Source organism: Porites lutea, chromosome 5 (assembly GCF_958299795.1).
Source record: "Porites lutea chromosome 5, jaPorLute2.1, whole genome shotgun sequence".
NCBI classification, from domain to species: domain Eukaryota; kingdom Metazoa; phylum Cnidaria; class Anthozoa; order Scleractinia; family Poritidae; genus Porites; species Porites lutea.
In genome coordinates, this window is record NC_133205.1 from 32,259,042 (window position 1) to 32,271,086 (window position 12,045).

Consider the following 12,045-nt stretch of genomic DNA (forward strand, 5'->3'; position numbering starts at 1 on the left):
ATTGTAAATATTACTTATTTTTCTGATACTTAAATAAAGATTGGTTTAATTATTAGTACCCCCCCCCCGGTAATTTTGTCAACCTTAATGAATCAGTCAATTCCACCTGCACCCAGCCCCCCGGGTTGACCCCCAGGCATTAGCATTTTTTTGGCCTTGGATGGCAAATTCCTGGGGGTGGGACTCTTGAGCTGTCAAATCCCCTGGGGTGGGGACAAAAAAAGAGGGCAAATGCCTTGTCCTCCGTCAACACTGCAACATTTTTCATTGATTGCACAGTCAAATAGTGCCTAATTAAGACTTCACGCTGCGATGACATGCACCAATTTATGGTTTTAGTATGGATATAAAATTATTGACATTAAAATTAACAGAGTGCTGTAAAGTTATATGTTATGAATAGTTTTAATAGTTTTGAAAGGACGTTCTTCAAATGATATGAACAAAAATTTGATAATTTTCAATAACCAAAAAACATTGATTCACATCGATAGCTCCAATTTCGCTATGTAATTCTAGCTTGAAAAGCAAATGAAGAAATGCATACATACATGTAAAATCGAGAACATGTCTTTACAACCCTCTACAATTTATTCCTGTCCTTGACAGATGAGCCAATCTGCTTTTCTTCCAGTAAAACCTTCTGTGTAGTTATATTCTGATAGGAAAATGTGTGTGTGTTGAAAGCACGGGAATGGCCCAGGGGTTGGCAAATGCCCGGCCCCTGGGCAGTGCAAAATTTGCAAATGCCCCACCGCCCGGCAGTGCCAAATTTGCAAATGCCCCACCCCCGGGACTGACAAGGCGGGCAAATGCCCCGCAGTAGCCAGGGGGGCGGGGGCTGGGCGCAGGTGGAATTGACTGATGCATAACCATGGTTATGAAGAATTATTATTCACTCAAAATATTTAGAACTCCACTTCTGACTGCCTTAAATCCCATGGTTAATTCTTTATAAACAGCCACTGCAAACCATTAATCTGGAACATATTAGATATTTGTGGCTAGAATCCAGGAAGCGCCATCGGAGGAAATGCTCATTGCTTGGAACTCTCACAACAATACCACCTTAGGAACCCCTGTATGCAGAATTGCTGGCTACGCGCCTTTTAGCCTACATACAGAATTCTCCTGATATGTAAACCACTAACTGCATGTACTGAAGTTTAGTTTTCCAAGGGAGGAAAAAACACTTCCGCATGCTCGCCTTGCTGTTGCTCGGTGCAACTGGCGAATTTGTATTCGCCAGGATTTTGCGATAACGTATTTCCAGTTATATTTTCCACCACGATTGCTATTTGTTCAATTGTTGATCAGAAATAGTAAGAGAGTATTGCAAGAAACGTATAATGCGCACTGTCAGTACAAATACCTGCTCCTCTGTCTCCTTTATGAACACCACCATCCACTGCAAGCCGACTGCAAGCCTACAATATTATTTTTATCCTTTACCGAGCAAAGACTGGGGAGAGGACAATCGTCTTCCTCAGCCCTCTCCCCTATGGTCCCAGAGTGTGCCTTCCGTCGGCTCCTCCGCCTACTCTAAAGAAGGCCGTTGTCCTCTCGAGAAAACGGCTGAAATTCTGGCTACAGCTCCATTGATTTAGCTCCAGATGATCTAAGCCAGTGTGGAAAACGAGGTCAGTATTTGGGATTGCAATTACTGAAGTTAACGAAACCTAAAGATCCAGCGCGCCTTTCTGTTAACAGTTTTTTTCTGCATGATTTAACTTCAGATTTAGCAATCTTCAGCTAAATCTTGAAGTCAGTGTGGTGTATCTCTCAGTATTTGAGTTTAAAACTGATAGTAACAAAAGCAGTGGTTTTAAGCGGAGTCAAGTTACGCAGGCTTATTATCTGTTAACTCACAGTCACACGCTCTATATTCCCGGTATATTTCATGCGTGTGACACCCCACCCCCCCGCCCCCCCCCCCCCCATGGGTTCGCAGACCTACGTTCCAGTTTTTAAAAGATTCCTACACCTCACTTTTTGTCGGAACCCTTTGAGAAAAAACTTTCCAGCCCCCCTCAGTTTTTTTTCAGTCGCTTTGAAAACTATGTTTTTTGTTTGATCATAATCCCAAGGCTTTGAAATGGATTTGAGGCCAATATTATCAGTGGTCATCAATGAACTTTCCTTTAATGATTTATGTGATGAGCACTTACGAGAAATTATACTACTACATCAGAAATTTCTGCAATTTGATTGGCTTAGAGCAGTGGTATTTCAGCTTAATTTGAAATACCTACATGTGAAAATTACAAACCTTTTGGGGGTAGTGGTATAAACAAATAATAGCATGATTTGTACGTGATATTTGGCATAAATACCACTCGTGATATTTCAAAATTGTCTCAAATTTCACTCGCCTAGCGGCTCGTGAAATTACGAATAACAATTTCGAAATATCACTCGTGGTATTTATGCCAAATATCACTACAAATCATGCTATTACCTATACTAATACTACCAACAGTAAGTGCAACAATGGTATGAAGAGCTAAGAGGTCGTTTAGGTCAGTATATTCAATTTAATCTGTTTGCAGAAAAAAATGATATAGGAGAAACATTCCAGTCTGACTTAGATCCAGACAAAAATTATTATTCGGAAATCATACAAAACACTAAAAATTGTGAATACCGTACCATGATGAGGAAAGTTTTAAATACCTAATACAGACGACAAACACTGATGATAACTTCACAATTTTAAGTCTCGCCATAAGAAGCATAATATACAAGTATGAAGATCTGTAAACCTACCTAAACTCACTAGGACATAAATTTTTGGTTATTGGTTTAACTGAGACTTGGCTCAATAATGAAAATGTTAATGATTTTTCAATGTCTCAATATAACTTAATTGCAAAAGCATTATGTGTAAAACAATCATATCATTACAAGGAAAGAAATGACATTGCAATCAATGTGACATTATAGAATCTGCATTTATAGAACTGTCTGTAAAACCTAAAAACATCATCATAAGAATCATATATAGACTGCCAAATGACAAATTTGAACAATTTGAGGAAAATCTGATGGTAATATTGAAGAAAACTGAATTACAAAACAAAACATGCTATCTTATGGGTGACTTTAATCTCAATTTGTTAAAATACGAGGTGAACCAGCATTCTAATGTATTTCTAAACAATATATTCTCGTCATCATTTTACCCTTTGATTACAAAGCCTAACAAGAATAACAAAATAAAGTGCAACTCTTATTGATAACATATTTGTTAACAGCATTGACGACAGTTTTGTGAGTGAACTACTTTGTACAGACCTGTCTGATCACCTGCCTGTATCTCAAATAACAATGAATGTTAAAACTAGAGATGATAACAAAGATAAGAAAAAGCAATATAGATAGATCAATGAGCAAACTCTAAATGTTTTAAATCATGAATTAGAAAAAGAGGGTTGGGATGACATTTATTCTGAGACTAATCCCCAAACTGCCTACAGTTTATTTTTTGATAAACTCTCAGAAGCATTTAATAAAAGTGTACCAATAATTAAACAGAGCAGTAGAAGCTTTAAAAAATCTAAGACACCATGGATCACTAAAGACATTTTAACTGCAAGGAAAATCAAGGAAAGAATGTACAATAAAACTATTAAAAATCCTAGTGAAATGAATGAGGTGACTTATAAAAGGATTCAAAATAAATTCAATAAAATGAAAAAAGCTGCAGAGAAAAAGTATTACTCTGACAGACTAGAAAAAGCAAAGGGTAATTTGAAATTATCTTCTCAAACTCATTAATAATTCATAAAGAAAATACAGAAGGTAGTGAATGTTTAATGAGTGTTTGGAAATCAGATGAAAAACTGCTCATTTTGCATCCGTAATTTCTCCTTCTAAAATCAATTGTTTGAGAAGTAATATCAAGCATTCGACACAGTGTTTCATCACCAGATGAAACACCTCAAAGTTCGTGAAAAATAGTCCGCTGCGCGTTGTATTTTCAACTCTCTTCTCAGTGTTTCATCTGGTGATGAAACACTACGTATCATGCTTGATATGTTACTTGGAAACTTATAAACGAGGTAATGAATAAAGGAAAAACTAAAACAGAATTACCTAATGCATTGAAGGAGAATGATATAGAGGTTACAGATCATAAGGAAATAACTGAATGGTTTAATAAATATTTTGTTAGCATAGGACCTAGACTAGCAGAGAAAATACCAGAAAATATCATAAACTTTGTATCATACTTAGGAAAAAGTAATGTTCACTCTATTTTCTTAGGTCCAGTCACTGAAAGAGTAATAGAAATAGAGCTGAAACAACTGAAAATCGACAAATCATGCGGTTAGATGAAATGTCTCCAAGGGTTGTAGAAGCAATATCTAAACATATAATCAAACAACTTTCTCACATATATAACCAGTCCTTTCTCACTGGTATCAGACCTGATGAACTTAAATTAGCTCTGGTAACCCCTGTTTATAAAGCAAAGGAGAAAGAACTTTTCTCAAGTTATAGACCTATATCGGTACTTCTATGTTTTTAAAAAATATTGGGAAAATTGATGTACAAGCGAGTTCTAAATTTTCTAAATAGGCATAAAATCTTAACAGACAGTCAATATGGATTAAGGAAAAAATGTTCAACAAATTTTGTAATTCTTGAGTTTGTTTCAAAGATATCTAACGCAGTGGACAACAGTGAATATACAATGGCGGGTTTTTTCTAGACCTCTCCAAGGTATTTGACCCGGTAGATCACAATATACTGCTTTATAAGCTAGAGCATTATGGATTTAGAGGAACAGCCCTAGACTGGTTTAGGAACTACTTACCAGGAAGAAAACAAATTGTTTAATTCAAATTAACCAGTTCAGATTACTTAACAATCAATTGTGGCATGCCACGAGGCTCTGTTCTAGGACTGCTCTTGTTTTTGATATATGTCAATGATATATGTAAAAGCTCTGGGATATTTAGCAATTAATGAATTCAGCTTTCGTAAGCTATGAAGAATTAAGCAGATCGAGGAGGGTGTTGGTGGATTATACCCTGGGAGATCTACTTAATTCTTCATATCCTATGAAAGCTGAATTCATTAATTGCTTTATTATTCATTCAAAATAATAATCCTAGTTTAAAAACATAGCTAAAACATGCTTACATGCATCGATGTTAAGTTCATGTTTGATAGTGTATGTTTAGGTTGTCCAGCTCCGCAAATATTCTCAAAATAGAAGATGCTGCCCTCTGAGTTGTTTTCTTACTGTTTTTGCTATGTTTTAGCTATTATTTCGCCTAGTTCCAGCTGTAGGTCTTACTCTTCAAACAAGTGAAGTGTCCACCAATTTTGCTTTCACAACCAAAACAACTCAACCTTGTCCCCAGGTCTTCTCGGTTAATGGTGCATTAACCTGTAGCGGGCTGCATTTTTGACATCATTTCCTCGTTAAACACAAAATTCTTCCAAAGTTGGTCATCAGTAACTGTTTATGGTGAATTATGCGTGTGCTTTAAGCCAATCAGAATTGGGGAAATATTTTGAATGAATAATAAAATCCTTTATTTTATTTGCTGATGATACAAATCTGCTCCTAAGTCACCAAGATTTAAAAACTCTCAACAATACCATGAATCAAGAATCAGAGAAGGTTTCGTTGTGGCTAGTAGCAAACAAATTATCATTAAATGTTAGAAAAACTAATTTTATGATCTTCAAAAGCAAAAATAAAAATGTTCAACATAAAGTAACTGTAAATATTGCAGACCAAAATATAAATCAAGTCAATCACACAAAATCATGGATGAAAAATTGTGTGGGAAATTTCATATCAATTATGTTTCAGTGAAAGTATCAAAAATAGTAGGAATAATAGCAAAGGCAAGACATTATTTAGGGCTTAAAAATTTAAAGGAATATTATTATACTTTACCAATGATGGGTTATCCATACCTGACCTATATTGTAACATTAACTGGGCAAGCACATATCCAACTAGACTAAGATCTATTGATATAGCACAAATGAAAATAGTAAGACTTATGACTTTTTCAAGTTTTCGAGAAACTTCTCAGCCTTTGTTCAAGTTATTAAAATAATGAATGTAAATTATATAAAATAAATCTATACCTAATTGCAATTTTCATGTACTTACATTGTTATTGCAAACTTCCTGAAACTTTTAATGACTGCTTCTTAAAAAATGATAGTATACACTCCTATAATAGTAGGTCAACTTCAAAAATACACATTGATTTTAAAAGAACAAATAGCTTACCAAATGATTTAAACGAAAAAAAAAATCAAGCAACGCATTTAAGAAAGCATTACATACACATGTACAATCAGCGAAAAATACTCTTTGATGCCTTGATTGATGATATGTAAAGTGAAACTTATTATGTCACCTTTTTAAAGAAATTTGTAAAGAGATCATTGGGGAGCCTTAAAAAAGTTCATCAGAGTTTGCTGTGTTTCCCTTTGCCTTAACTGTATATACACATATATTTTGTAATTACAAGATTATGTACAATGTATATAATGAAGTTTGGCAATAAATAAATAAATGATTAAAAGTTTGTGGCTTGATAACTGAGTCAAAGCTACCAGAAGTTCAACTTCACTGACACCTCAAAAAAGTATTTCAAGGGGAAACTTTAATATTCTGGTTGTCTATGTTCATTTCAGAGCTGGTTAAAAATATAAACCAGTTAATTAAGGTTACCAGATACCTTCAGTCAGATTGAAAATTTTGTTTAAATTATGAAGTTTGGCTCAGATCATATTAAAAGATCTTATTATTCATTCAAAATATTTCCACAATTCTGATTGGCTAAAAGCACACGCATATTTCACCATAACCAGTAACTGATGACCGAATTTGGAAGAATTTTTTGTTTAGCGAGGAAATGACGTCAAAAATGCAGCCTTCTATAGGTTAATGCACCGTTAACCAAGAAGACCTGGGGACGAGATTGAGTTGTTTTCGTTGTAGAAACTAAAATGGCAGACATTTCACTTGTTTCAAGAGTAAGAACTACAGCTGGAACTAGGCAAAATAATGACTAAAAACATAGCAAAAACAGCAAGAAGACAACTCGGAGGGCGATATCTGCTATTTGGAGAATATTTGCGGAGCCGGACAACCTAAACGTAAACTATCGAAGACAAACTTAACATGGATGCAGGTAAGCTTGTTTTAGCTATGTTTTTAAACTTAATAGGAATTATTTTGAATCAATAAGAAAACAATTATTGAATTCGGCTTTTGTGTCATATAAAGAATTATGGGGATCTCGGAGGGTGTTATCTGCCTCGGCCGATAACACCCTCCTCAATCTCCATAATTCTTCATAAGATACTCAGCCTCATTCATGTTGTTAATTAAACTTGGGCTTCTTTGGGTAACTCATTCCAATCCTTTGCTCTTGTGAATTTAAAAGTAGACTGGCAAATAGCGGATTTTACTTTAGGCAGAATAATTTCACATCTATCTCTTAAGATCCGAGCACAGCAATCAGATCTCAAGGTCACAAAATTGTGAAGTACTGTGCAGGACAACACTGATTGTTAACAATTTTGAACACGTAAGTTGAAGACGATAAATCTTCGCCTGCTAGATCGTGTGAGGGCTCGAAATAATTTACGGACAGTCTCCAGACACAAAGACCGGCCAAATAATTCATTTTAGCTCGGTCATGTATCGTTCCTGGCCGGTCAAATTTATTAGATGAATAACTCTTATTAAATCAAGGGCCCATGAACCAAAACTGGCATTATATATTTCCAAAAAAGAGTCGTTGCTTAACTAATAAAAGTGAAAGTTTTGTCAATGTAATTGTGACCAGAAGTGCATGAACCGTGATGTCTGTCTCAATGCGCAAATTATAAACACACATTTATAGTTGCATTTCACCCAGGATTTCAGATCATAGTTCTGCAATACACAGTGACCTGCCACATACTGATAACAACTGAAACAACTGAAAAGTACGGAAATTTTAATTCAATTCATTTTCAATACAATCCGGATCAAATGTGATCAGTCAGCATGACCGGCAAGATGAATCCAATCAGTCCAGACATTGTCCATTGACTGGCCGTTATTTCAAGCCCTGAGTGTTAGAAGTGCGAGTTTTTCCCTCTTCGTTTGTGAGCAAGTCAGGTGGTTTGCTCTTAATATAATCCTCATATAATCCTCATAGCTTTGTTTTGAAGTCATTCTAAAAAATCAGAGTTCTTCTTGGGGCAGAAATCCCATATAATACAACTGTAATGTAAAATAGGTAAAATTGTTGCCCTATAAATCTTCAAAAGGGTAGTTGGATCCAGAAAAGACAAAATCCTATTCAGTAGCTTTTAATCAGCGAGGCACTCTATGCCCAGTCCACAGTTTACAATCTGTTGTCCGAAGTCTGTGTTTACACTAGGGTAACAGGGTCCCGAGGAGATGTGTTTGTCGTTAGAACATCAAAACCCATCGAAAACCTCTGAAAAAATCACAGGGTCCAGAGGAGATGTGTTTGTTGCTAGAACATCAAAACCTGTCGCAAACCTCTGAAAAAATGGGTTATTTTGATCGCGTTCAGTTTCTTTACACTGAGGGCCCTTTTTTTTTTTTTTTTACTCGGCACTTCGTGCCTTGATCGCCCTTCGGGCGACGTGCTCTGTGCCAGCGAGGATATGGCTTGCAGTAATTGATTTTCAAAATGGCAAACAACAAAGTCGATCTGGGTCAGATACAGTAAGAAGTGAAGAAATCGTTTACAGTAGATTCATAAAGATCCCATTGGGCTAATTAATCATGCTAAGCGACAAGTATAGACATTTTTCAAGGTGAGACTTTAAATAAGTAATTCATTTATTCACACAATACTCCTCTGGACCCTGTGCTAGAGTTTAGGGTTGTACACAAAGAAATATGTAACCAAAAATATCCAATGCCTTTAGGGGCCATTTTAAAACCTAGGCCATCCCCAGATTGGTCTTCTTTCGGGGTCTTATTCTTTATTTTCCAACTTGTCATTTTCATATGAGAGCCAGGGACCGCGGAGGGGAAGGGGCTGGTAGGGCCACGGCCCCACCACTTTTTTGCGCCCCCGCCCCCACTTTTTGCGCTAAAGGAAAAATAATTAAATTTTAAAAAAAAGACTTGAAACAAGTTTTTGCCGTCTATATTCCGCTATATTCTCTGTATTTTCTTTAATTTCAAACGCCAGGCATTTTGTGGGGCTCCTGTGCTTTTCGCAGTAATTGTGCCCTTGGGCCGACTTGCCCCTTGATTAAACGCTATGCCTTGGCCACCACTTCGCTTCGTTCAGCAGCGTGTTTTGTACTTCCAGCTCCGCCAGAGTTTTTTATCAGTTTTATCAGACGAAATGAAGAAAATTACTAGCTTTTTCAAGCCAAACGAAGGTGAGTAGTTGTTTTGAGTTGATAAAAGTTTTATATTTTTTCTTTCTCCTTTCGAATCAATGAAATATTCGATGGCAAGAAGAATTACATTACTTGAACAGTGAACGGCCATAGTTAAAAATTTTTCAGATCACGTCAGTGTAGTATTTTCTATACTAAAATTGTAATCCCGTCTTTTCTTGCATTGAATCTGAACTGACCGTGTATGTTGGTCGTTTATTAGAGTTATCTGGGACTTCGTCAAAGTCTGTAAGCTCTGCAGAAAAGACGACAACTACTTGTAGTGAAAATGATGAGTTTGAGTTTGACCAGTAAACATACAAATACTATGATTTTATTCCTTTTATTCCTTTTTTCGATTTTCAATATGAAAAAAAAATTTTCAATTGTCAGCCCTCCCACTTTTCACCTTGCTCCGCGGTCCCTGAGAGCCCTCCCTCATCCAATCACTAGTGCCCATTAGATCAGGATAGCCAGGGCTAGGGGAGCTAGTTACAATGTATGTGCTCAGCCCCAGATTATTGCCAATAGTTCCCAAATTCAGGAGGGTCAAAAGGTAGTCCATTGTCACAAAGCAAAATGTCTCTTTAGTTTCTTTATGAGGGCACCACCTGGTTTGCTGAGCTACTGATCCACTTCAAAGTATCCTGAATAGTTGTCGACTGTAAATGGATAGTTTTTGTCGTCAAGTGTGCTTTTCTCTTAGGGTCTTAACGGAGACTTAGGACAAATTAGTAGTTCTTTGGTCTGGTACTTTGAAATGACATGCAGGTGTGCCAGCATCTAGGTACTGGATGTAGCCCATGGTTTCTCCATTTATGCCTGGTCAGTACATTGTTCTTGTGCTCTGTGTAAGCAGCCTTGCAACCCAATATGGGAGTCCTGTAGCTTCTGCTTGATATGCTGCCTCAAGGTCTACAGTATTGATTCATTGTATGCCTTTGAATAAGATGCCATCATGTACTTAGAGCTCATCTCGGATGTAAAATACTGGTTGATTGCTGTTGGCAGCCATCCCAGATTGCTTTTTTGTCTGTAGGGTTACGCTACAAGTTGTCTCTTTCTGGAATTCTCTAAGCCGGTGGTCTGGTTTAGCACGAGTACACTCCACTTCTACCTATGTAACTGAATACTGGCCGTTCTCCAAGTAAGTTTTTGACAGCGTTTCAGCTAGAAACATTTTCTTGCCGGTTTTGTAGCATATCTTGCAGTCATACTGTTGAAGCAGTTACAGTAGGGGCTGTAGTTTCTTGGTACATGTAGCTGGTGCCAGAGGCTTTTTTTGTGAAATAGAGAATATTAATTAGCTGACACTCTGTCCACAGGATGACTATCTAACCATACACATAGTGGTGGTTGAGCTATCTGTTAGTACTTCTGCTCTGCCAATGTAAGTGCTCTGTTCGCAAATGTCACGGGTTGGTGTTGCTGCATGAGCACAAAGCCAAGCCCATCCTTGGATACATCTCCTTGGCTTTCAGTTGTGTCACTCTTACTAAAGTACTTGTGTACTGGCACTTTGCAAACAGCATCTTTAACCCTTTGAAAGGTGTCGTCCTGTTCATGAGTCCAGTTCCACTCAGCATTCTTGTGTGTCAGACAGCATGAGTTTCTAGTGGCTCACTCTTGTAGGAACTTAGACAGGTACTTCACTTGCCCAATGAATCTCTTTGCCTGATAAATCTCTCAGTACATTACTACTTTGACTCTATTAGGACCCATCCTTAGAAATTTAAGAAATTATTGAAAAGCTTGCTTTTATTAATAGTTAAATTAGCCAAAAATTTCGAAAAACATATATACTTTTTGCTCAATTGTTTCTACTCTTACAGTTTCTTATTTGTTTAATTCTTTGTTTTCTGTCTTCTTAGTCCTCAACCATATTACAGTTTTTATTTCATTTATTTATAAACTGTACACTTTCCTTATAGTTAGCCTTTATCTTAATTTCTTATTTTTTTCGCATGCACTGCCCTGCCTTGAATAGCCATTCTAGCTGCGGGTAATGCTTTTGGTATAGTATTTGCTGCTCAATAAAGTTTTGTTTTTGTTGTTACATACTGTAATTTAGTACAGCTGATACGTGTTGACTTTACTGGTAACCCGTTCTTATTTGGTAGTAAAAGAAGTGAACTTTATGGACATGTCAGGTGTCCTACCTCACAGCACTTACATTTTAGTTAAATCTTTCATTACACAACTGTACCTACACATTGTATGTACAGGGGCGGGTTATGTGGTGAAAATCACTGCACGGCTCATCAATCTGTGTATGTCTTGGCAACAAAATTAATATTTTTGATCAACAAATTAAATAACGCATTAGTGGCAAATATTTTTCCCACTTCAAGACCAGACATATTACTAAAGTCTTCTCATATCCAGGAGGAAGGAACCTCATATATCATTTTTAAATGATATAAATTATGATCTGCATATTTACTTTGTGTTTTGTGTGCATAACAGTTCATCTTTCCTTTATTCCTTCTAAATATAGGTAAATTATCATCGCTACTGTTAAGTAGCGAAAATGGCTCTGCCATCAGTTGAAGATGTTGCTAACAGAATACACATGGCATGCAAAGACACAGCAGAGAAAAAAGCAAGGCTAGGTGTTTGCACTATAGCACGTGGTCACAAACAAAG

The 12,045-nt window shown here is 36.6% G+C and overlaps 1 protein-coding gene across 1 annotated transcript in view; it reads right to left on the reverse strand.

Annotated features, from left to right (window-relative positions):
• Window positions 1-1,407, reverse strand: part of LOC140938245 (uncharacterized) — a 7,387-nt gene extending 5,980 nt beyond the window's left edge. Inside the window, exon 1 of the mRNA XM_073387752.1 lies at window positions 1,373-1,407. The gene's annotated coding sequence lies outside the window, so the exon portion shown is untranslated. The remainder of the gene's footprint in view (window positions 1-1,372) is intronic.
• Window positions 1,408-12,045: the final 10,638 nt, after the last annotated feature.